Raw genomic sequence first — 25,628 nt, 5'->3', positions numbered from 1 at the left:
CATTTCAAGAGAACCCTTGATCCAAAGTATCAAAGGGTTACAGTAAGATCAAGAAGAATTAAAACTGATGGTGTGCCAGAAATCACGTGCAGCACAAGGTCATTACTCACCCTCGTTAAAGCGGTCTCAGTACTGTGGCCTGATCTGAAGCTTAATTGAAAAATTTCAAATGATGCATTATAACGAAGACAAGAAAGCCACTGCCCATTCCACGACCTCTGCTAAAAAAGGCAGATTGGTAATAGGGCAGAAATCTAAGCAATCGCTGGAGGATAATCAAGGCCTAATGAGGTATCCACTTCAGTCTTTCAAAGGCAGAGGAACCTCTCCCTAACGCTGGAGAGAAAGCAAGGGCTGATGTGAGCAGGTTCCTGCATCCAGGGAACAGGCCACCTGGCCAGTGTAGTCACGGTCCTTGGCAGCGGAGGGAATACAACAGGCAACGCCGTATCTGTAGTGCAGGTTTCCAGTTGTACAAAAGGCTGGTGCGTGGCCTGGGACAGCCTCCTCTCTGGTGCCTTCTTTTGCAATCGTTTTCTGTTACTCCAGATCTTGATGCAAAATGATTGCAAGGAGCCCATCAGGTCTGAGTTATGAGTTGTGTTAGGAACCAAGACAGTGGTGGTAGGAGATAGCTGGCTGCTGATGTTATCAATTTTCCCTAAAAATTCACAAAAACCCAAAACCCGTTGATGTTCCACTTGAGCATGATAACAAACTGCAAGTCACAATTACCCAAAGAAATCAAGTATCTCCTTGGTATCTTCCTCTTTTTTTGTTTTATTATCTGTTCTAGTAGAGAGGTCAGTGCCTGTATCCTCACGATTATCTCCACATCCGGCTGCCAAATTGTGAAAGCTGCTCATCCTGGGCCGCTGCTTGGGTAGCTGTATTAAAGGGTTTGTGTGTGCCCCTGCCCGATAAGCAGTTACAGTGTGGCATCACCTTTCAGTCTGCAGATGCCAAATAGTGTTTCATCTTTTGAAATAGTCAGCTTACCCGTTTTAACCCCTATCTGTAGGCTCTGCTTTTGCAAGGAGAGGGTATATCTCTCCAGATTCGTATCTGTTTGCTGAGCAGGTTTGCTTGCTGTTCCTAATCTCTCCTGTTTTGATAAGATCTCCCTCCTGTCTTGAGATACACTAGCCATGGGGAGCTAGACCAGACAAAAACATTGTACAGGGTTTCAGGTTCCGTGAGGCAGTACAGCCTTCAGTGATGGACTTGCTTAAAGACATCGTGCACAACGACAAGTTACAAAAACTGTTGAAAAAAAAAGCAGCATGGGCCATTTTCTTTGGCCTTCAAGTTCCTCCCTAATTTTAAGTACAGTTAAAATCAAAGTACCTCCTTTCTTTGCTATGAATCTTGCTATAATTATCTTTTGCTTTTTCATATAATTTCCTTCAACTTTAAACACGGAGACTGAGAAAGAAGGCTAATATAAAGAAAAACTTACAGTGAAATAGCTACAACCCCATTTATACAGTTCTTCAGGTAGCTGTCTTGAAGATCATGAGATGCGACTTGCTTCACCGGGACACTCTTGGGCTTAGCATTAAACCGTGTGTTTTCTGAAGTAAGACCTTTAATACAGGACATATGGCGTCAGCTCTACAAAATATTACCGCTTGGCTGACAGCCCTGCTTCTGTCCGTTGCTTGCAAATTAGTACTGTAAGTCTGTGTGGGTAAATAGGTTGTCATCACCAGTGCCCGTGGTCACTGCAGGCTGCTCCCACAAGCCTAAGGGCTCTGCATCCGTTCTTTCCTCGAGAGGGATTTGTGTGTTAAGCGGCCGGTGCTGTACCCGTGAAAGCAGTGGCTAAGCAGTCCTGCCTGGGGAGGAAGCACTGCCGCTGTGTTTTCAGGTCTCCAAGGTGCTCCAGGGCAGCACGGGAGGACAGGCACTGGCAGCTGCTGCAGGAGAGCTTGCCGCAGTGGCCGCCTGGGCTCTGCCAGCCGGAGCCTGCCACGGCCCCAGCAGGGCAAGCGGTGAGAGACCAGCCGCCTATGCCCGCCTGAAGGTACAGTGTCAAGAGGTGTTTCTTGATATATTGTTTCTTGTTAAAAATTATTGATTGATTTAGCCAGTTATAGGACTTTTTTACTCATTTTACTTGTATATGAACAAGGACAAAATGCAGATGGAAGCATGCCTAGCATGTCTCGGGAACGGGTACCAGTCTGCCCTTCTCAGGTGTCTGTAAATCTCAGCTAGGGCTGATCTTTTTGACTCTAGGGTTGCATTTTCCTCATCTTTTGCAGGGAGTATGATTGTCCACACTTTCCCTGGGTCATTGCAGACCTCAGACAACTCACTGGGCCTCTCTGCTCACTTTACTATATCTTGGACTAGGGAAAGTTAAGGCCAGCCTTAATTTGTCTGTTCTACAGGTGTTATATCACACGTGTGTGATGAGCCATGAGCTGTAGATTGGCCACTGCTGGTTTGGCTATGAAGGATAAGAAAAACTTCCAAATAACGTCAATGTGCTGTTGGAGTGGGGAGGGGGAGGGAGTGAGAATGGTTAGTGAGAAGATGTTCTACCAATATGCAACCCACAACCCTTGCTGTGTCTTAAGTAATAGAGTGGGGGGAAAGACCTCTGACATATTTTTTTTTTAAAATGTAGATCCTGGAATTCATGTGGCAAAAAATAGGGCAGTTGAGTTATCAGTATGTTATGTGAATATGAGAAGAGTAATTATTGTATAGTCCTATTAATGAAATTATACTGCAGCACAAAAGAAAGAAACGTCACCAAAGAGAGCCCCGTGAATTACTTCAGGGTAAAACCAGCTTCTGTTATATGAATAGAAATATCAGCTTGTTAGCTTAGCAGAGAGCTCTGGACACTTATGGAAATTCAAAACATTTCCATATATCCCAGTCCAGGATGGAATTAAAGTGTTGTAAAGCTTCCCTGGAAGCCAACATTTATCTAATATGTAAGCATATTTAGATTTCATTTTGAAATGGTTGTTAAAGGCTATCCTTTGGCTGCACTCTATCCTTCATTCTAACTTTTTTTTTAGTATTGTTGAACTCTGAGATTTTTATGCTAAGAAAAATGTACTTTCAGAACCAGAAATGCCTGAAAGACCAGTACTAACCCTGAGAGATATCCACTGAATCTGCTCTCCTCCTCCAATTTACGTGCTGTTTTTCCAATCATGCCTTGCATTAATGTTCTACACTTAGGTAAACCGTGTGTGTTATATTTTAGATCTGTTTTTGTTTTATCTAAAAAATTTCCAAATTGGCATTAAGTATTCAAGATGTAATCTCTGTAGCAGGAAACTAGTTATCAGATTCATATAAAATAACTGGGCAATAGAAATAACTCTGAGCAGAATGCTTTTTTTTTCCTTAGAATTAATTTAGAGGGAATTTAATGCCTGTGAAAGGTGCTGGATTGCAACATCAGAGAACTGAAGCTACTATTTAACCACAGAACAGTTACAGGATGGGAGATGGCTTTATAAGATTCCTCATGAGGGTTGACAAAATACTTGTCTCAGGTTTGGTGCCTTTCATCTAGCTGGAACAACCAAGCTTTCATGTGTCAGTAACAGTCGCTCTCAGGTTGTTAGCTTTCACCTGGGTGATGGAGAGAGCCCTTCTGTGAAAAGGGGGGGATTTTGCTTTTGTGATTACTGGCTAACATTTATAGTATGGTTAAACCTAAGAAATTGCAGCTGGGTTGGCACATTACTGTAAGGGACAGTCCTGGGTCAGAAATTCAAAGCACAAGCTGTGTCCATGCTGTCCCTTCCCCATGCCACATAGGCAGGTAGAGCTGGAAGGGAAGGAAGGGGGGATGCTGTGACCTGCACCCTACCACACGCTCTGCCACCACCCTTGCGATGCAGCTGTGTTCGGATCCCTTCAGAGGGTCTCTCAGGCCCAAGATTTGCATCTTTTTTTTCTGTTGCCACCTGTTTTTCAGAAAGATGCCTTTATTGGAGCTATGCCAGGTTCAGGGTCCAGTTCTCATATTTTCCCTTTTTTTTCCAATGTTTCCAGAACAGTTATCTCTGGAGGCCACACATAGTCTGCATGGTTTGAGTCTCAAGTCTCAGTAGTCAGGTTTCTATTAGACAGGTACAGACAATGTCCTGTGTGCTAACTGGTAGTCTTGCCAGCTGCTGGAGACAACGAAATGCATTTTTCTTGGTACATGTTAAGTTTCAATTTACGTTTGCTGCTTAGTCAAACTAATACACTTGGTGTTGATGGTTTTTACTGACTTCACGAGGAGAGGGAGAGGTGAGTAGCCTCAGGGCAGTTTTTACTAATTTCTCTCAAAGGGAGAGACTTTGACAGTACTGCCTGCCTCCTAGCCAGCTCATGGGGAAAAGAAAATCACCCTTTCCGTGTTTCACGTGTGCCTGGTCTCACAGGTGAAGGGCAGCCTGCCCACACGGGACACCGGGCACCCTGTCTGCCCTGGCTCTGTTGCTTTCACAGCAAGGCCAGCAGAAATACAGCCACCACTGAATAGATCAAGAGGCTGGTTACTGTAATGCAAATTCGATTTATGGATGAGCCCACTAGGAACCAGTTAAAAGTTTTTTCCTCTGAAGCCACATTCTTCTGCTGGTTGTGGTATGTTGGACAGAGGCTGCATTCCCTCACGCTGGAATTTCCTGTATTAGCACCGCATAGGAGTGGATTTATTTTGTACTCCTTGAGATTTCTGAGCTTCATGGATTTCACAGCCTTTATGCGCCATGAAACAAATGTCTGGTTCGTACTGAGGCATTGCAGAAAGGAGGAGCATCTGGTTACTTGTTGGTCTTCCAAAGATTGACGCCGTCCAAGACCAGAGGTGACCCACTCTGGGATTATCTCACTGAAGACTGAGGTATTAGTGACACAGCTCTCATATAGCTCACATATGCTTTCTGTAATGATTTTTGGAGCTAAAATAAACGTTTCCTTGTTTGTTGTCAATTTGCACCCCAATGTACTGCTGAGGCAGCTCACGTTGCTTCTGCTGTAGCAGGAATATGGTGGTTATGACCTGTAAAGCACTAAACTAAAACTAGGCCAGGGCACAGGCATCCTGCTTCAGCATCTCCTACTCTCAACAAGTCTGTTGTCCTCTGGGCTTTTGGGCCCAATACCGTAAAGGCAATGTTATAGGTTCATTTTGTGTTGAGGGCTTTTTAGAGAGGCCTGTGGACTCTTTCTCTTGTCTCAAACTCACATGACTCTAGCCCTGCTGTGGTTTCCCGCTTCTTAACTTAATCAAAATTGCATTTCAGATATTGGACCCCCAAATTTACAGCTTCATCAAAAAGGAGATAGATTATGTAAGACTTTCTGCTTGGAAATGTGTAATATATTATACTATATTGAGTTCTGTGGAAGAGTGGAAAATATCTGTTTGGTTTTGGAAATACACTATAGAGTCATTTAGATGCCAAGTTTTTCATTGTTCTACTAATGTCTTCCTGATATACAAGTTTTAAAAAGTAAATCATTAGACTATTGCAAATTTTAAAACGGTATATCTAAGAAATTTTGCATTGTGATGTTGAGTCAGGTCTCAGACCTGTGCAGGAAGTGGAGTGGCAGCTGTGATTCTGTGGAACAGGTTTCCCAACGTTGCCCCAGCCCATCTCTTCACCCCCTCACCTTTATGCACTTCCACATCTTAAACTGCTCTTACGGAGTCAGTTTGCCCTGGGCTTTGAATGACTGGTGAAACGGACTGAAATGCTCAATTTTCCCCATATTTGTACTTGATGACTAAGCTACATTATTGGTTTAGGATTTCTTAAATTTAAGTAAGGATACTTTCCACCTTCATTACATGCTAATTAACATTTTGCTTTGTGGAGGATGAATATTATCTGAAATGTAGCCCTATCCCAGCCATCTCTCTCCTATACCTGCAGCCCAGAAAACTGTTTTCTTTTTTTCTGAAGACGACTGTTGTGCTTCCCAGCAGGCCAACACGGATTTTCAGACTTGTAGCAGAGCTCCAGAAACAACCAGTCAAACCTCCCCCAACAAAACCTTCCTGACAGTCTTTGTTTTATATCCTTACATTCTTTTTTATTAAATTTGCCTCAGTAATTGATATGTCCCAAATCTGTGGAGTGTCTTACGTGGGAAATTTCCTCAGCCCCGCCTTAGAAGAACATTGCCGACACATCCCTGCTGCTGCTCCCACTTGCTTGTGCAAGAGTATGTCAGAGCACTGGCTGATCTCATCTCATCTCATCTCTCTCAAACACTAATTTCATTTGCAAAATGTTGTGTTTTTTTCTAAAATGTGTGAACTTTCCTTACTCTGTGTCCTTGAAACATGAATCAAAGCTCTGTTTTCATCTGTATGGCCTTAGTATGTATCCTGTCATCGCACACAAGCCTTCGAATCTGTGTGGCAAGGATAGTACGAAAACGAATCCCCATTAAAGTAACGAATTCCAATTTTCTGTGAGTCCTGCTGATAAGAAGTTTGCAGCAGTTCTTGCCAGTAACACCCTTATTGGTGCTCAGCTAATGGCAAAGCCACCACACTTGGGTGGACATGTGTGGACATATGGAAGCACTAACAGGATCCCTGGAAACTAACTGAAGGTAAAGGAGAGTGGTAAGAAACAGCTGAACCATGGTGCACCCTTCCCTACAGATAGAAACTCAGGCCACGTACCATGCGCTCGGGCAGTGAGGTCCTGCTACATAAATACAAACAGACATATGGTAAAGTTTATAATTTTCATTGAATACTCAGTTTTTCCTCTCCAAACTTCATCCTTATCATTTATATTTGAAACCTGGCCTTTAAATCAAGAGTTACTGTTGCTCTGTGCAGTATCCAGGCCGAGCTCTGGTTTGAACTACCAGTTCAAAATTCCCCTTGTTCTGTAATTTCAGCTGAATAGTTTTAATCGCTTCTTGTTGTGAGCCATGGTGCTGTACAGTGGGCTGCACATCACTGAGAAGCTTCAGTCTAGAGGTAGTTCAGTGCCAAGAGAAATAATAACTGGATGGATGGAAAGCGTCAGGGATTGATGTGGTTTAAAGGTGCTGTTCGTGCAAGCTATTATCAAGGAAGGAGTTAGGGAAGAGATTCACTCTTAAAATGCAGGTGCTCTTGTGCTTTCTCTGACAGATGTGTTCCAACAGTGTTTTGAATTCTGTTTAAAATTTGAAAGAACTAAACCTTCAGGCTCTTCTCTTCCTTTCTTAAATTCATTTCCCTGTTTAGATGAAAAAGAAACATTTTGCAACTTACTTTAAACTTTCTTCAAAATAGCTGCTGGAAAAGGAACATTCTTGTGAAGCAGGTAAGCTGTAAACAAATGTTAAGCACAGTGGCTGGAGTGATTTTAAATGTGCTAATGGACAGACATTAGACTGTAGGAATTTACCTAAGAGAAACCTCAGATGTGGAGGGACTGCCAGGTGAGGATAAAACCCCAATGAATGAGCCAAATGACAGAAAAGTGTTACCACAGTAAAGAGCTATACATGTGAAATAAATAGCAAAATGGGGAAATAGGGCCAACAAAGATAATGAAAGATAGAGAACATTTCACCTAAGTAACTGATGCAGGAGCATGTACACACAGCTGAGACCAAAAACATGAGCTCTTGGGGTGGATCTCTCTCTCTCTCTCTTTCTTTTTCTCTCTCCCCCCCTCATTTTGGCTTTTCTTCCCGTGAAAACAATGGTAGCTTAACAGAGTTAACAATGTTAATGGGCAAAACTCCTTCCATCTAAATTTGCAACAGACTTCTTCGCAGTGCTCTGTCAGATGTTTTCAGGTGTGTACTTGCCTTGAAATTTCCAAGCAACTGTTTTCCTCAGATAATTTTTGATTAATTTTGTTAGGCCTCCTGGCTGGTGGTTACTTTCTCTGGCTGTGTGGAAGCAGCAAAACAAGTGGGTTGAGGTTTGCATGATTAGTGAATATGAAGGGAAAAAAAGAGCAGTCTAAAAAAATAAAATACCCCTCAGGAAAGAAATAATGGGCAATATGTTTCCTTTTGAACTTTTTCAAATCAACCTCTGGAAAAGGTGTCATAAAGCCCCCAGAAATGAGTAACAGCACAGGGACAAAGAAAACTCTGTTACAGATGTCCCTGCAAGTCTATGAGCAAATTGTTTTTTTCTAAATAACTCCAGAACATTACATGGCCTTAACAAGTTTCCCAGGACAGGAACTCCTAGTTTATTACTTGCTCACATTGTCATCAGAAATTAATTTTGTCCCTGAAAGACAAATTGGCTGGTAGCTTATGAAGTTAAATGGAAAGAACAAGTGAGCATCTGTTTCTTCTGCATTTTGTCTCCTTGGTGTCTTACATATAAATGAATCAGAGTGTTCAAACTTAAATTAAGATCTTTGGCTAGATAAACAGTTAAAACTGGTTCCCATAGCTACCTCTCACACATAGCTGTGATTGCATTATAATCCCCTAGTAATCAGGTCTAAATGAAAGAAAGATGATAAGGGTGCTATTTTCAGTTTTCAGTACTGATTTTTATTAGCTCTCAATCACATCAGGACTGCTTTGCCTTTCATCACATTGTGGCAGTGTTTGTAGAATCATTAGAGTAATAAAGTGTAAATCTTACCGAGGTGCATTTTTCTTGAGGTGTTTTATATAACGAAAACTCTGAAGATTACATTGGCGGGTACAGGAAAGATTTGTTTCTGCAGCTAAAGTGAGGATGTAATGTATGCTATATTCATTTATTCTTTACCCAAGCGAATACCTAATGAATTACCTTGCCGAGGTAAAACAAAAAATAAAAATACCCAAAGAATCAGCCTGTCTGAACATGGTCCTAATATACTGTATATTGCAAGTACTGAGTTTAGTCGTTTTTTTAATTTGCCTTATTATCTTGTATCATATCTCTCCCTGTGCATTACCATGCACAAATGAATTACAGGCAAAACCACAAGCACTGCTATTACCAGCCTGCTGTTTTTAGTAAACTAGTGCAGCCCAATAAAACATCATGTTGCAGCAATATATAAGTATTTATTGTAGAGTAAATTTCAGCTAAACAAAAGCACACAGGGAGGCCTGATCCTGCTCATAGGAAAGGCAGCGGCAAAGCTCGAGTTTGGCTCATACATTATTTTCTTCTCACCTGCACCCTTGATTTGCAGTATCCTTTGAGGTAAATTTTACTTAATAGCTTTACTTCTTAAAGGTTCCTGACTGCCAAATTCAGAGGAGCCCTCACCCAACCCTCAGAGGTGTTCCTGGGTTTTTCTACAGGCAGAGCTATCCTTTAGCACAGAAATTGCCTTCTGTAGTGTTGCAGGATTGTTCGCAGAGTTTGCAGGTGTGCCCCACATTTGCAATTAACTCCCAGTTTAATACTGGAGTGATTTTACTTTCCCATAGACTTTTTTTTTTTTACTATCTGGTGAATGTTACAGTGTATCATACTATAGTATAGCTATTAAAACGCCTCCCCGTTTTAAATATTTGAATTTTACGTATTCTGTATTTAAATGAGGAGTAAACCGTCCCAGTAATTCAGCGTTAGATATTTACAGTCATCCACACAACTGCAGGAGTATTAGCTAGCAACATAAGTTAGTCAGAAAGTTGAAAAAGGAAAAGCAAACCAACAGCTTTCTGGTTTTCTGTTTGATTTTAATGTACTCAATGTAGGAACTATGCTTGATATTAACATTAACAAGTTATACCTATTTTCTGTTCTATAAAAGATGAATCTGTTCAGCCATCAAATAGTGGAGCTTGCATAGTTGGCAAAGTCTGAGATACCGTCCAATGTTAGGACATGGAATACTTTAGGACGGGGACCATTTAATGTATACAAGTTTGTACCTGAGATAATTAAATATTGGTATTCACATCAGGCAAAAAAAGAATAAATCAGTTCACATGATGTTATAGATAAGGAAACAAAATTTATGTTTCAAATTTTAATCTATTAAGACTTCTAAAATGCAGAGAGGTTCTCTGTCTAAAATGATTAATTTACTACTAATATTTTAAACTACAAAAAGCTCAAATTCAAATGCTGTTTCAAGGCAAACAGGCAAAGAGAGTATTTTGGTCAGAAAGGTTTTGTGTGTGTTTGTATGTTGACACGCAAATGTAATAGGTCTGGAAGATGTTGCTATGTCTAATGACACAAAAGAGAGTAAATTGTAGAGCCTGATTATCAACAGATAACAAGACATACTGTATATAAATAAATGCTCAGCATCAAAACCCATTATTGGATTAGCTATATAATCATGTTTCAGGCTGTAAGTCTGTGCTGACAAATGAACACTTTTCATTTGGCTCAAGGTCCTCATCAGCAACGGAACTAATTTTACATTCTCACCCATTAAGTGAATAAGATGTGGAAAAAGCTGTCTGCTTTTTGAAGTGTAAATTTGCTGCTACAGGCTGTGCAGACCAAAGCTCTTTTGAAGCAGTGAAATGAGATCATCTCTAGGGACATGTGAACCTGACAAAGTTTAGGTCATTTCTGTGGAAGGTATGGTGGGGGGGGGAGCCATTTGGATGTGGTTTCAGTAGTGACTTATATGGGGCAATTTGGAAGATGCTGAACTTTACAAGCTTTTTGTTCAAATTTGTGAAAGAACTTGAACTAGAAGCACAGATGCAAGTTTTCAGCCCTCGGAAAGATACCTCCATAAACAACTGAACTGGGTACTTGGCCAGCACCGTCTGGGAGTGCTAAGCAGGCTGAGTGCTGAGCCACTCCTGCCCAGCACAACTTAACCTAGCCTTTTTTAGGGGCTGGAGACTTCCCCTGCTTTCACCTCCATACACACACACACACACAAGTGGAGATTCAGGAACTAACTTGGACCTCTTTCTGGAAAAGGCGCTGGAGGTGGAGGAACTAGACCATCACATCTCACTTTCCGCCCCAGGAAAGTCCCCCAGGAGACAAGAAAACTGCAGCTCTGTACCTCGTCTGGCTGCCAGCCTGTAAATTGCAGCATGGCACCAGCTTTCGCTCACCCTGTGGAAGCCCCTGGCTGCAGGTGAGCCTGTCCTGTCTGTGCCTGTCAAGGGGCATGGCAGGCATGGGGGGCAGCAAGGATGGAAGGGGAAGTGGAGAGGGCTCCTCAGAAGGCTCAGTAAGGGTCCCCTTGGTCAGCTAGTGTGAGAGGAGGGCTACAATAGGCTCCAGGACCCTCGTGCTAGGGAGCAGTGTTGTGATGCAGCACAGTTCAAGCAAGGGTAATGACAATGTTGCTGACACCAGCTTAGAAGAAGAGAGTCTCATGAAAATGATTTAACTTTTTAGATTTCCAGACACTCAAAGCAGTGTTTAACCACTGTTTAGGATCATGAAAAAAATATCCCCAGGCTGTGTCTAGCCACAATGCTTTTCTTTGCAAACCAACTGAAAATTAAGACAGGCTTTGATTGTTCATTTGTTAATTCGATTTCACCCCCTTCTCTTTGTTTACTCACTGGAACATGCTTGTACAGCTTAGGCTTTTGGTCTTCCTTGACAAATGTGCAGTTGTTTCATCCACCACTTGCTGATGTCTTATAGCCCACCAGTGGTCCATGGACCACAAGCTAAGAATCGCTGTGAGAATCCTATATATTGCTGTGTGGGTATAACAAAACTAAAGAAAATTGCAGGAAGCCCAGGCTGGCATATTTGAATGAGAATATACATCCTGGATATGCCCCTGTGTAAACGGGGCTAGTTAAATCTTAGTCCAAGCACCTTGAGCATATGGTTTTGAAATTGTTTTTCTAAGAGTAATGGCTATCAAAGAGTAAAGATGTTTGTCAGGCACTTGTATAAAGCAACAACAGGTTTTTAAAACTATCCTCTAGGCAAACAATTGCACTGCTTTCTCCCACAGTGTTTTTAACCAGATGTATTAATGTTGTGTAGGAACATCTATCCAGCAGAACTGAACAGAAACCTAGCTGGGTAACCTCTGTGGAGTCTTCACCTAAAAAATAAACCAAAGTAAAGGCTGCTGACAGAGAGCTTTTACACTCCCTTCCCTGAGCTCAGCTTTCCGACTTTCCTGCTGCTGCTGTTGTGCCCATTAGCAGGCTTAGTTGTCTACTTGCCTGAGCACACGGATGGGAGTTTTGGCCCTTGGAGCAGTCCCTCTGCAGTCAGCATTGATTATCCAGGACCTCCCCTTTCCTCATCAAAATAAAGCTGTTTCTAATACTTCTCTACCTCACTGGCATGTTATGAAAGTTAATGAGTCGACATCTGCAAAAGACTTTGAAAGTATGACACTGTGGAAGTTCCAAGTGCCGTGTTGTGAACGTCTCCCTTTCCCCAGCTTAAGGCAGAATGAGTTAGAGTCAGCCAAAGGGGATAAGAGAAACAAGAGAGATTTTACGAGTGTATCAGGGGAAAAGGAAATACTGGAGATAAAATAGACCCATTAGCAAATGAGGAAGGAGATGAAGTTAATTATGATTTTAAAATGGATGAGCAATAGAATGCTTTTATTTTTTTTTAAGAAAAAATCAGTCTTTAACAAAAATAATAAGGACTGACAATTAGGAAGAACTGAAGGCCTTGTGAAAACAGGTGTTTGATTAAAAAACGAGGGGGAGAAAACATGTAAAACATGAATATATGCAAACGAACACATCTAGATGAAACCCGTCTTGAGAGCAACGCGAAACTAATGCATTTTTTCCAAATATTTACGAGTAGTTTGGAAAAAACATGGCAGATGGGGGAAAAGTTGTATCAGAAAAGAAAAAGCAACAACAACCACAAAAAAGCTAATGATGTTTGGAAAAATGATGCTAGTGGTTACTGGCCAGTAAGTTTTCATTTGTACTAGAAATGAGAAGCGCAATTGGAGCGAGCAGGGGAGCGCCGGGTTTGCTGGGTTCCGAAGCCATGCTACACAAATGAGGTTTTGTGGCAGAGTTACAAAACACAGCGATGAGGAAACCCAATCTGTGTTGGATCAGATCCAGAGCTGCTGCTCTGCCTCTTTACACCAGCAAGTCTATTTGTAACATCTGAACTTGAGTAAATCCTTTGACAAAAATACCTCGCGAACTCGCGTCTGAGCGAAGAAATCCAAATTGGCTTTGATAGGAAGTGTGTCAGTTGGGTTGGAAATGGCAGTATGAGGCCACATGGAAAGTGATCTGAAGATGAAAATTAAAATAGAGTCTGGTTGTAAATATGTTATGATTATTTCAGCATAAAGAATGATTAAGACATAATTATAAAAAGAAAAACAAGTTACTGTGTGAGCAGCAGAACTAGGGCACCCTGGTTCCCGCTGTGTTTAGATGCTGTGGTTGGATTCTCTGGTGTCTCGTACGTGTCCTCTTTGACAGCCCCTCTGAGGCAGCGGTGGGCTGGTGCCTCGATGGGGCACTGGTAGGGGTGTGCTTTGTGATACCTGCGATAGCCCTGTGTGTGTGACCTACACAATCTCCAAATGCAACTAGGGTCAAAATGGCCAGCCTTTCCAAAAGTTACGAGGCGGGGACTCGCAAAGGGTGAACACATTTCCCACATTCATTTATTGAGAACTCAGATTTAAAAATCTTGTGAAAGGGTGAATTCTGGGTGAAAAAAATCTTGTGAAAGGGTGAAAACTGGAATTTCACAAATGAACAAAATGCTCTGAATTTTGAGACTCTATCCTTCTCCTTTCTCTTGTTTCCAAAACACTCTGCCTACACGGATGGACTACATACTACAATAGCTGTAATGATCTTATTTTTGTATCTACTTCTTTGCTAAAATTTTAGAAGGTCTCCCCCTCACCAAAAGGGCAAAGTATTTTTCGAAAGAGCTATTTGTTCCCTTTTAGTGTAAAATATTAAGGAAATTTGGAGTTTCTATACTGATTATTTTGAGATATATTATTTTTTAAAATCACTGTTCTGAGTCTTTGACTGTTGAACATGTACACCCAGCTATGATCAATTAATTTGCTTCTTGCAGAGAATGATGCATACAGAACTTCAGACAGGTGAAATTTGCCTATTGTGGGGAGATAAAAGCTAACTTATAGTTTATGATATTCAACTTTGAGTATAAAGCTAGATCTGCAGAACCTGCTGAATATCGGGACTATGTCTCCGTTGCTGTACTGGGAACTGAAGTGAGGACAAGGGCAATATTACTTGTCTATAATCAAGAAGTATCATTGAGTTACATGGGGTATCCAGTAGCTTCTTATATGAGGACAGAAGGATGCAACTCTTTTTAAGGACATGGGAATAATGGTGCTTCCTTTTCATGTCCAATTACTATTCTTCTCTATTCATTAATACCAGAATTTTAAAAAGCTTCTAACTCTTTTAGATTTCACATTAAATAAAAATGTCCTACATGGTTTCAAACCAGTAGAGAGGTCACAGCACACATGGATCGAGAAGCAGAAATCCCCTTAAACAGCAGGAACTGTGTAAGTAACACCTTGAATACGGTTTTGAGAAAAGTGACTTAGCAGTTTTCATAGCTGTAAAGCTGGCTCATAGATGCATGGAAATCTATATAGAAATATACTGCCCTGTTTACCATCAGGATCACAAAGCCCAGAATGGAAAATATAGAAAGAATAGTATGAAAATGCAGCCAGCATATGTTCTTTTAAGAGCAGCAAAGCTGAGAGAGCCCGGGTCCTACCCATAACCTCTCCTCTTCCCATGGCTCCAGCACAAAGATACGTTTGGAGTGGCAGCTTTATGGTGCGGAGGATTAGTGGACCTACAGAGCCCTCCTTCTCCTCCTCTCCTCCCTTCGGGTCATGTATCTGGGGAGCACCTATGCACCGTCACTTGTTGCCAGGGTACTGTTGAATACGAGGATGTGATTTGCACACCCCGTGCAAATCTCTCTTCTGCATTCCTTAGGGAACTGGTTCTCCTCTTCCTCTGGTTTCCCTTTCAGATTTGCTTATTTCTTAACAGTGCAACGTAGTACATTGTGCATTCGCTAGGAGCCTAAAAAAGTAAGACAGATTTTATCATTTGGACTGTAGATATCTAATGCCCATTACGGGCTGACTAAATTTAGTCGAATGGCAATTCACCAGACTACTAAATTTAGTTAGGCCATCCGGTCATATCATTTTACTTAGCTTAATATTGGATATCATAAGATAGGGCCTATCAAACAGTATGGCTCCAGCTTCCCTAGCTGCAGATTATATTATCATTATAGCTTTTCAAAACATTCATGCTGACTTTTTTAAAACCTTGACATTTTTTAGTTTGTATATTTTGTTACGAGTTTGTAAAGATGGTCAAAATTAATTTGGTTTTCACTGCAAAAAAAGCACTTAAAAAAAAAAAAAGATGTTGCTGTTTAAGCAAAACCTTTGACTTACCCTGTTAAACTTTAACTTCAATTAGAATAAGATTAGTTTTATCATCAAACCTAGGTAGACAAGGTGGAGTCCAATTTGAAGATAAATTTTGCACAATGCTTTTCATTGTCTTCATGCATTTCTAGTTCCCATCAAATCTCAGTTCTGTTCCAGACAGGAAAAAAAAAAAGCTTTATGAGAATCCAGACAACCTGGACTGTGACAGCCAAAAGGAGTTTTCAGTGCTAGAAATTCAGACTTGTCTTGTGCAGAGTAAACGGGAAAGAGATCTTGGTAAGGATCCCATGCACAACAGCTGGAGTTATGGCGATGGGATCAAATATGACTAACAGAATGGCATGTACAAACTCATCAGCCCTGCTATAATTCTTCTCTAGTACATGGAAAGAAAATTGCAGTAGCAATATTCTGAGAGTCTGTAGACTTAATCTTTTTTGGTAGGTCTTGAAATGGAGCCAGTGTCTCTCCATCCTGAGTCAATCATTCCCTATGCAAGTAAACTGAATTGAGATCATCTAGATGCTGGTCTTCGTTTCTAATGAGCTTTCACAGTAAAACAGGAAATAATAATCTTGAAAGGGGGAAAAAAATGGTCAAAAATCAGCCAGAGAACATTTAAAGGTTTGTTCTGAACAAGCAGGGCTGAGAAAAAGGCCTGAGAAAAGTGTGTCCTGGGATCACTCACAGTTAAAGCACTGATTAATTAAGCAGAGGGTCATTCTTCAGAAAGACTCAAGGGCAGTTTTGGCCCTGGGGCTGTAATTTGGACACTTCTGGAGTTCTAGATACACTGAGCTATTCTGTGCCAGGCCTCTGAATATGTGCATTCTTCTGGCTGAACAATGACATCCTTATTCAAATGGGAGCGACTAAGTAAGTGGCTGTCTCCTAATATGGGTGGTATTTCTTCCTGCTCTGCCTCAATCTCTGCTGCTTTCCCGTTGCCTTATCAGTGCTTTGTAGTATGACTTACAAAACAAAATCTATTCATAATGCTGAAAATCTCCTTTTATAGACACGGGAAAAAAAACCCAAATGCTTACATATCCTCCAATTCTACAGCAGGGTGTTTACTTTTTTAAATGCAATTCTGCTTATCTGACACTGGTTTGGAAATTAATAAAATGATGCCTGTTTTTTATTGTTTTGACTATAGAAAGGAAATTAATCCATAACTATTACAAGTGTTTGATCCAAACAAGCAGAGATAAAACTACGGTTTCAAGAAACGTCGTTCCCTGTTTGTCAGGTGTCCTAGTGCACCTGGCAGGTCTGATTTATTCCTCCCTTGTTTAGCAGAAGCACTGTCCAGGCAGATGATTCCCATTCATCTTGCTTTGTGTAGGTATTTCTTCAGAATAGCTTTATTTATTATGCCTTAACTACTGTTTCTTCTTACTCACTAGGTTTAGCTCTGCCAGAGGTTAGAAAAGAGGTTGTTTGTCTGAAGAAACAAGGGTGTGGTGAAAATGCTCTGTGCCAGCCAAGTGAACCAAAACACTATCTGAATTACAAAGCAGACTGGAAAATAAAATTTAACTGACAGAAGATCTGGACCCCACCTGTGCTGAGAGAAAGAGAGAAAAGGAGTCCCGGGAATTGGCCATGTACATCTCCCTGGAGGTAGGTCTGGAGAGAGGGGCCGTGCCCTCCAAAATCCTCAGCAGCGCACAGTGGCAGAGCAGGGTTTATAGCATTACTGCATGGGGAGAACTAATGTCTATATTTATGCAATATTGCTTGGTGTTAATAGTTCATTTGGTGAGAGCAGGCTTGCTGTGAAACTGTACTGCAGAAATCTGTGACTTGGCTTGTCATGGGAAATGGGCTGTGGCACCATGTACACTCCAGACCTGTCTCAAAGCCCGTGGCGACTCACTGATGACTGCCGGAGTCACAGGGACTGGTGCGGCTGGGCAGACATGCTGCTCATTCCCACCAAAGACAGAACCCAGCCGCCTTCCAGCTGCATGTGCCTCCGCCGATAGCGCTTCCTGAAACACTTCTGAACGTCCGAGATCTGTACAACCACCAAAAGACACTGTGCAGAGCACTGATAGCGTATTTCGTATAATTGCAATGTGATGTAAAATAGACCGTCCTTTGAGTGGAGACTGGCTTCCTCCTCCTCCGTGAGAGCCCAGCCATGAGCAGAGGCAGCCACTGTCCCTCTTGCCAGAGGCTTTCGCTCCTCCCCACCAGCCCACGAGCACCCGCAGAGCAGCCGTGGTGCCAGCGGTGCCCCCATCCCTGTGCCCAGCGTGGCCAGGCAGCTGCGGCGCTCAGTGGAGGCATGACTTTTCACAAACCATGCAGCTATCACCTAAACCTCCCCTGAAACACCTGGCACTCTTTGAGGTGGGGACAAAATGGGAGAAAAAACGACTGCTGTTATTCTCAGCTGCTGAGGTGCCTCTGAGCTGCTGAGCAGCGTGTACCACAGGAGAGGGCTCCGAGCAGATCTGCCTCCCCACGCCTGCGTGGGGCAGGCCGCCATGAGCCCGGCCCTGAAGGAGTCTGGAGAACAGAAGTTTTGCATTAGCGATGAGCCGGAGTCAGTTACTCGTATTTAAACAATACCGGGCTCTGGGGAAATTCAGATGCAGACCTGAAATACATGGCTTGGCAAAAGACTGTAGTTACTGTCACATGTCTGACCTCTTGAAAATAACATTAATTCGAAAGTTAAATGTGTTCAGCTGACAGTGATGGAGTATTTGTGTTAAGGAGGATATTTTTCAAAGGTGCAAAATCAACTTAGCGGCGTGTTACAATTGCCTCATCGAGGTCCTACAGAAGGCCTGGGTGCAGCAGGTTTTGGGGGGCTTTCAGCTGCAGTGAGGCACTTGTTCCACTGAGGGGAGTGGTCGTGAGCCCTGACTAAAAGGGCTGCATTTTCAAAGGGGGTTCTGAAGATTCATGGTCTTTCTGGACACTTTAAATACGACAACTTTGGAAATGATTTCTCCTGGTTTAGTTTCCAAGTAGACAGTTATACCTGGCAACCACAGACACAGATCTTGTAACTGCCTTTGATGCAAGAAAGCAACGTTGCCATAATTCTGGAGATACCCCTTTCTTTTCTGAACTACGTTGGCAGCTCATGATACCAGCATGTCAAAATGACATTCACTCTGTATTACACAGAGCATATAAAAGCTTGTGTTTACATTTTGTCTCCTTTGCCCTTTTCAATTTTGCTTTATTTTTTATAGTTTTATAATTTCAGCAGTACATATTGGGGATGTTTTTTTCCATGCCTTGTCTAGCTTTATGGCTTGTTCTGGCTGAGGCATCCTTACATGATTTGATTTTACAAGAAATATAGGCTAGCACATATGTATGTAATTGTTCCACGGTGAACCAATCTGTCTGGAGCACTGGGGAAAGATATACATTAATACTTTCTTTCATGCTATTTACAAACGAAATTACTAGATCTACAAATGATGCAAAATACTAGGAACTGCAACAATAAGGCTTGAGCTAGTTAGCAGGAAGCATAAAATATGGTGGAGCCTGAGAAACACTCATCAGAGTATATTTTCATTGGAAACAGAATGTATTGTAACCGGGGGAGATAAGCATGAGTAGGCAAAACCGACGATGCTCAGAGCTGACGTGCAGCAGCAGCTACAAATCGCACACTGCTGAGGGAAATCTGAAAAATCAAAGCCTGATTCTTCTACCAGGAAGAGCTCATCCCTGCTCTGAGCAGGTGCCGAGCAGGGGGCAGGTAGCAGGGACTGCCAAAGCGTGCTGAAACGCATCAGCACCGGGAGCGCAGAGCAGCCTGTGGCACTAGGTCGGAAGAGCGGCTGAGCCATGCCCAGCCATTGGACACCCGCCACTGGGTCCTTACGCTGGTGGCAGGTGGCCCTCTCATAGCGGAGGGTTCGAGGAAGTGGCACAAAGCCAAGTGGATAGAGAGCAGGGGCCCATTGTGGAGGAGCTGGTTAACCTTTGCCACATAGAGAAATCTTGGAGGACTTTGCTGTTCTCAAGTAGGAGAGCGGTGGAGAGAACGGCCAAGAACTGATGCTGAGGCAGAGTAGCAAACCTTGTTTAATAGAGGGTGCATTGCAGTGGAATCAGCAATGTGGAGTCAGTGCGGCAAGTGCCGCATACTAGGACTTATTTAAAGAGGCTATTGTAAAAGTCTTCGAGCCAGTTAATTACCAGTTTTTGTTATGTCAGGAACTCCTTGAGTTAAAGCAGAAAGAAACTATTCATGAATATGTTCCAGTTCTGTAGTTTAATGGGACAAATTTTAAAAAAAAGAAAGAAAGAGAGAGAAACTGATAAAATGATTTAGTTCATGGAAGGATTGAAAACTCTCACAAAAAAAGCTGAAATTACATATTGTGCCCCATCTACTCTTGCATAAGCCATTGAAATTGCTGGAGACTTAATTGGACTAATCATCCATTGCAGTTATGCATGAGCCTTAGGGAGCGCACAGGGTGCAAATGGGCCAAAGCACCAGCCTATGAAAGAGAGAGAAATGATCCAATAGCATTTTTTAAAAAGTAGATGTCCAGGTATGAAAAGCCAAGAGGCTCAGCTTGTGTTTAAAAAGTATGAAGGACGAGTGAGGAATTTCATTTGATTTATTCACCAAGTGGACTTGAAGAGGTGTGAAAAAAGGACAGAAGTGACTTTAGGCAAGAGAAAACTTTCAGTGGAAAACAAAAATCTATAGAGGACATTACTGTAGGCTCATTCTCTTCCTGCTTACATCAGTTTTTTCCTCCGCACCTCCCTGTTTGCTGTGAAGTTACTGGCGCACCGTGGTTATTGCAAGCAGATTCAGGCCTAGAAATTCCATCTGATCAGAATAAAAATCATGTCGCATGCTGCATATTGAATCGAATGGCAGATATTGGAGTAAATGGCAGTTTAGAGCCTTTCTCATATTATCAGTATTCCTCAGACATTGCTTTGCTGCTTTCCACTGTTCCCAATACCCTGAAAATCACCATGCATTTACTGAATTGAGGTTTTAAAGCAACTCAGAAACAGAAACAAATCATAGTTCTTAGTTCTGCTGAAGGTTAGAAAAATACTGTTGCTGAGGGGGTGCTTCCTGCAAGCGTCTGAGTGCCTCCAAAGCGACCTGTCGTGTATACATGTGTCCTAGTTTCTTTCTTAAACAGAGTTTGTTAGGAGTTAAATCTAACACTTGGAGAAAAAAACGACCCCAGCATACCAGAGTAACCATCTTCTTAATTCTTACCATGCCACAGACTGAAATCCCAGACCTGCTCATATCTTATGAAGCATCTTGGAGAAAGCTTTTATGATTTTGTGCCTATAAACGCAATACTCTCTCAGGCTATGGAGACAGTGCAGGGGATATCGAACACCGTCTGTTAGATCTTTTCCCTTTCCCTTTGTATCACTCACATCTTCTCATCCCCGGTAAACTTCTCTGTGCTTGGCTTTTCAGAAATCCCCTGAAGTCCTACATGAAACGTCTTAGGTGATGGTACGACTGTAACGTGGGGCTGACCACACTGCAGAAGTTGTCAGCCTTCTAGTGCTGCCTCTCTTCCCAGGGCTGTTTTCCCTCATGTCGTGCTGCTTCCCACTCCTCCCTGCTCCTGCGCCCCTCGTCTGCCCAAGGGCTTTGCTCCGGGAGCCAGAGCCCTTCTGCTGCAGGCTGAACTCCTGGAGTTCAAGACGTGAGGCTTCTGCTATGTTGTTCTTAAAAGTGCTAGCTTGGCCTTACTAATATTTTTTCAATAATTGGTATTAGCAGAGCTTGTAAGAACATACCAGACCTCTCAGGTTTACAAGTCCACTCACCACCTCCACCTCTTACACATATTTTTAAATAGCTAATTAGGAGATAATGCCAGTGGAACCAAATACTGTCACAAGATAATGATCTCACACTGCTATAGAAATGGTAAGTGGAAATGTTTATTTTTGAAGGGAAGAAATACTGATCATGTGCCTAATCCTATAATTCTTAAACAAGTAAAATTCCTGTAGATTTCAGTAGAGCCTGAGGTGACAACATCCTGTTACTGTGGTAGTATTTCTGGATACCAAACGGCCGTAAGTGATGCAGTCATTTTCTCCAAATGGTGCTGGTGCAGTATTGGAACAGATGTTTCCCTTACCTTTATTAGCTTGTTGTAACTTCTAACTTGGAGGACAAATTTTACGTGTGCTTCATTGCACCAGCTTAGATTATTTTTTTTTTCAATGTGCTTTAGGAAGCAGTGAGCTGTGGTTTGAATCAAGTTATGCTTATTTTTAACTTACTGACAGTTGATAATGGTGATACACAAGTCTGTGTTGCTACTGCAGGCTCCCTTTGGTACACGAATAATCATCTCTGTTTAAATCAAAGATGGCCTTTCCTCTGTCCTTCAGGAATTTTGGAAACAAGGGTTGTCTTAAACTCACCTTTCAGGAATAAACCACCTATGTTTCCAGTGGGGTGAAGGAGTACACATGGGCAACAGGTGCAAGTTCATTAGCTGCTCTGGCATAACTGCCCTGTGCTGCTCTTCCCCAGTAACAGATGTGAGATAATTTGGGGCAGCTTTACCTCTCGCTCAGGCTCATCCTTGTGTTTGTATTCCCACTAGTGGTGCTGTTGGGGGCTGTGCCGTGCAAATCCTAACCAGACCACGTGCCGGGAAGCCTTTCGCTCTGCTATGAGGCAGAGTTAGAGGGATGGGTACGTTCACCTTTACTGCCTCCCCCAGGGAAGCCTTCTTTCTTCTACAGCCCTGGACTCACTTTAGATGCAGGGTTGTCTTACAGACAGGTAAACACGGCAGGGGAAACTGGAGGCAGATGCAGAGCTGCTTTCAGAGAAAAGCCTGTCAATGAAAGCATGAAGGTTTATCCTAGTCAGAATTAACTTGCACAAGTTCTTATTGCTTCACCACGGAAGGTGGCCAGTGGTTTTTAGAAATTGCTGCTTTTTTCACGATCATTCCATTAGACAATCTCTAACCTGCTGTAATTGTTCTGATTTTTATTTTTTACCTTGTTCACCAGTTCATGTCTAAATACAAGAAGATGTTTATATTGCATACGTTCAGCTTTAATTGGCCCTTAAAAGAAGGTGTTGATTAGAATCTTCTCAACATCAACAGCTCGCTCACACAACATTCTCTAATTACTGTTTATTAATTTAGTTCAAGTGGCATAGTTGAAAGCCCTGCTCAGATGGGAGAAGTAAATTGTCACTGGTATTGAATATGTAAATTATGTGCCGTGTAAGTTTCCATGAAGAATGTTTAAAGTTAAATGCTACGCACATAAAGCCTTCCAGTTTCATCTAACCCAGCCATATGACAGCTTTGCAAAAAGCATCATGAAAGTTTACCAGCCCTGGCAAAAAACTACTTGCCTATCCTTTACTTTTTTCTATTAACATAATCATGATGATAATAATAATTTATTTGCCAGTCAAAAAAAAAAAAAATCATTCATGCTGGCTGGCTGGAGATTTGCAAGGCTGCCAATTGAATGTGAACTACGCGTTGCTGTCATATAGACGTTCAGCAGCCTGGATTTGTTGCCCTAGTGCAGTAACCCTTCCTTCTCTTTAATTAGCTTATAAAGTCAGAATTTCTTAAACAAAGTACTCATTAAACATTGCCTTGTTACATTACTTTAAAATGCAATTAAAAGTTTTAAGAGTGCCACGGAGTTTGTGTACCATTGTCAGCGTCCATGTCACTCGCTATCAATTACCACCCACTCACAGAGATCAGAGGCCTCCCGTTAAATATAGCTGGCACTTCAGAGCTTTCGCATACAGCCCAGGCATAAAACAATATACTGATGAGGATGACCTGGCTGCGTCTTATACTTCCAGGAAAGAGAGAGGAACGGAGGGAAGAATATTCTACAGGAAGGAGGACCGGGAGTCTTCGTTGTCCTTCCACCTCTGCAGTCATATCTGTGAGCTTTGGTGTGGGAGCAGCTGCGCGTTGCTGGTGCGTGTGCTGCTTCAAAGTCTTCCCAGACAAAGCTGCGTGGGAATACCACACAGTTATTGTATTATGCATCTGAAACAATGAGACCAGACATCGCGTTAAAAGAGAAGAAAAATATCCAATGCCTGAATGCTGCCTGGGCCTTCACCCCGTCCTCACACTCTCGCTGGCTGCTGTTATCATGAATGGCACTAATCGATTCCAGGAAATCTCTGCACCAAGCATTATGTCACATGCGGTTACATCATTCCGTCTAACCTCTAGGGCTTCCTGTTGACATCTTTGGAGCTCTTCTACTACCAACTGGTATTGAATAAATGCCAAACCGGTATTTTTTAGCCATTTCTGTCTGCCAGAAGGAATCCAAACGTTTCCATTTGCAGCTTTCACCTGCTGGATCTTATCTTTGCTCCTTAAAACAAGCAAACCTTTGTGGGTCTGCCTGGGGTCCTCCCCAGGTGTTTGCATAAAGGATGGTGGGAGTGTGTGAGGGGCTTATTGAGGCAGAAGGGGCTAATGCCTCTTCAGAATTTATTTCTTCTTAATGTCTACCAGATTGCTAATCCAACCTGTCAGTTGTGTAACTTCTGTTATAACTTCCACCCCAGGAGGCTGTTTCTCTTCTTCTTTTTGAATTCCTTCCTAGGAGATGCTATTTCCCAGAGTGGGCTATGTTTCACCTCATGGTTGATTTCAAAGCATCGTCCTGCGGGGCATTCCCCTCTCCTTTTGCAGGGCCATTTCCACAGGTACATAGAAGCCATTTCTCTCTTGCAATGGACAGTAACATCCTAACAACTTCTTCTTGCAACCTCCCCTATTCCAGCCGCTCAGCCACAAAAAGCAGGGCTCAAAGTATTTCCAGATCTAACTTGCAAGATCATTCCTTCTTGAAACCACTAAGTTTCTTGGTTTGAGCCTTTTTTTATTGTTATTATTTGTCTGGTTTATACCTTCCTTTCATTCTAACGTCTTGATTTTTGTGGCTGTTTCTGTGTTTGTTCGCTGCTGCGGTAGATATCAACAACATGATTAAATTCCAGCTCTGACTGTTGCAGCACGAGCGCTCTGCCTTCATTATCCGCAGTGCCTAAAACTATTTGATCTCTAATAAGTTCGCCTGCAAGTGTGCCTCATTTGCATGATGAGGCTAACTGGTGCAGCCTGGTTGCATATTGGTCTGTGATTTCAGTTTCTCTTCGATCAGATGCATCAAACAGAAGGAACTATTAGAATTGCCAGCAACTGTATTTTTTTCTGTTAATCATGCCAGAATAGTAGGAGTCCCAGGCAGCCTCACTAGGCTGGAGAAATCCACCAATAAAAGGCATGGGAGAGCTGCTCTTGTCAGGTCACATACAAACCAACACTGTGCTGGGGATAGTTGATCTGGTTTCATGGTACAAGCTGTTAAGATCACATCCAGCCCCTGGGCTGGCTGTTGGGTAGCCTCCTTTGATGAGCTGCACTCCTGTTGCCACCAGCCTCAAGACCGTGAGGGTGCTGTGCCACCCAGCGAAGACCTCTCCCCTGTCCTTCAGCCTCTCTGAGGGTCTCTGCCTGACTCTCCCCCCAGCTCACATCCATCCTTTCTGCTCCTGCACTTAGACCCAGCTGACATTCATTCGGCAATATAGCCTCTTTGGGTTTTACTAACAAAAGTTTGCAGGCAGAGAAAATGTGTTTTCTTACACCAAGCTTTTAGGAGCCTGAACCTTTCTTTGTGTCTGAAATGGAAGCAGAAAACTTCAAAGGTAAATGTAAGTACAGAACAGCAACTCAGTAATCGTGAGATTCATAGCAATAGTGCTGAAAATGTCTCAAGTTGCCTTTTTCCTTTCTGGATCATGCTCAGGATAGATCTGTGGGCTTTTCTGTGTTCAGTATGATTTTAAGAAAAGTGATTTGCCCTGTTGCAGCATTCCTTACTTCGGGATTCAGCTTCTTGCATTGTAATGTGTACAAAATACCTGCATTTTCATTTGAGACAATTTTCATTTGAGCTGGATGACCATGGAAATGTCTCTCATTGATCCAAGTGGATCCTAGACTGAGTTCTCATTTCATACACAAACCCCACTGTTTTCTTTTGTTCCTGGGCTCACACAGAAACTAAAAAACTAAACCGAGCATAACCAAACAAAAGAACTCTGAGGATCTCATCAGCAGTATTTGCTTTGCACATGAACAGTAATTTTTCCCTAGCACATACTTCCAAGAATTTTTTTAAATGTCATTCATACATCATCTGCCCTAGCAGACAATAGTTGTTCCAGAGAAGCTGTTGCTCTCTATTAGGTCAATGATCAGTGAACTAAACATTTTC

General features: G+C 42.3%; 1 protein-coding gene across 1 annotated transcript in view; it reads left to right on the top strand.

Annotated features, from left to right (window-relative positions):
- The window catches only part of HS2ST1 (heparan sulfate 2-O-sulfotransferase 1), a 151,801-nt gene extending 126,808 nt beyond the window's left edge, over nt 1–24,993 (top strand). Inside the window, exon 9 of the transcript XR_015222367.1 lies at nt 24,976–24,993. The gene's annotated coding sequence lies outside the window, so the exon portion shown is untranslated. The remainder of the gene's footprint in view (nt 1–24,975) is intronic.
- The last annotated feature ends 635 nt before the right edge of the window (nt 24,994–25,628 follow it).

Source organism: Tauraco erythrolophus, chromosome 10, assembly GCF_009769465.1.
Source record: "Tauraco erythrolophus isolate bTauEry1 chromosome 10, bTauEry1.pri, whole genome shotgun sequence".
Lineage (NCBI taxonomy): Eukaryota > Metazoa > Chordata > Aves > Musophagiformes > Musophagidae > Tauraco > Tauraco erythrolophus.
This window is presented reverse-complemented; position numbering and strand designations above follow the sequence as displayed.